This window comes from Sinocyclocheilus grahami, unplaced genomic scaffold (assembly GCF_001515645.1).
Source record: "Sinocyclocheilus grahami isolate Dianchi unplaced genomic scaffold, SAMN03320097.WGS_v1.1 scaffold2127.1, whole genome shotgun sequence".
Taxonomy (NCBI): Eukaryota; Metazoa; Chordata; class Actinopteri; order Cypriniformes; family Cyprinidae; genus Sinocyclocheilus; species Sinocyclocheilus grahami.
Genome location: NW_015507306.1, coordinates 37,885 through 38,651, shown reverse-complemented (window position 1 = coordinate 38,651; position 767 = coordinate 37,885). Strand labels below are relative to the sequence as shown.

Sequence of the window (767 nt, the reverse complement as noted above, 5' to 3'; positions counted from 1 at the left end):
ATTGATGGATGTCTAAAATATAAAAATAGGAGTTGCTGTTACTCCATTCGAGCCGAATTTGACAAAATTGGTCCGCTCCCGACAGCATCAGGTGTTTTATTAATGGTGAGTATAATTTATTTATTTATTTCGATGAATGTAATCGATTAGATATCATAATATTTAGGCTATAATAGGCTATTATAAATCTGGTTGGTTTGTATTAGTGACATAATATGTAAAATGCGTGCGGCCGCGAGACTTGCACTTGGACCATAGTGCGGCCCAGTGGAAAAAAAGGTGGAGAACCACTGTTTTAAACCGATGCATCGCATAGTTAACTTTTTATGCCAATGCACCGAGCTAATCAGGGAATCTTCCCATATATATTGGTGTTAACAGACTTAAGCAAACAACACGATCAGCTTTTGTGACATTACAAGATAGAGGTAAGTATCTAATTTGTAAAATTATATTTCTATGTTTATTCTTTCATTTTTTAATCTTTACTTTGTTTATATTTGGTGTCTTTTAATTGTGTTGTTTTTTTCCCCACATTTGTTTCTATATTTCTTTCCCTGTATATTAAAAAAAGATAAATGTAGGAATTTAAATACGTGGATGAAATTCTTAGAAAATAAAAAGGGATACAGCTTGTGAATTAGTATAAAACGCTGTGATTAATTGACTAAAAATCTACTTTACAAGATGGATAGATAGGTGAACTTAAAGAGTTTAATAGTAGACAACAAGCACACCTTCAGTGAAGCTCCTCCCACAACAAGCAC

At 32.9% G+C, this 767-nt stretch overlaps 1 protein-coding gene across 1 annotated transcript in view; it reads left to right on the top strand.

Moving 5' to 3' along the window:
• LOC107574137 (zinc finger protein 420-like) overlaps nucleotides 1–767 on the top strand; it is a gene marked incomplete at its 5' end in the record, with an annotated part of 8,011 nt that overhangs the window by 5,266 nt on the left and 1,978 nt on the right. The gene's annotated exons all lie outside the window — the stretch shown is intronic.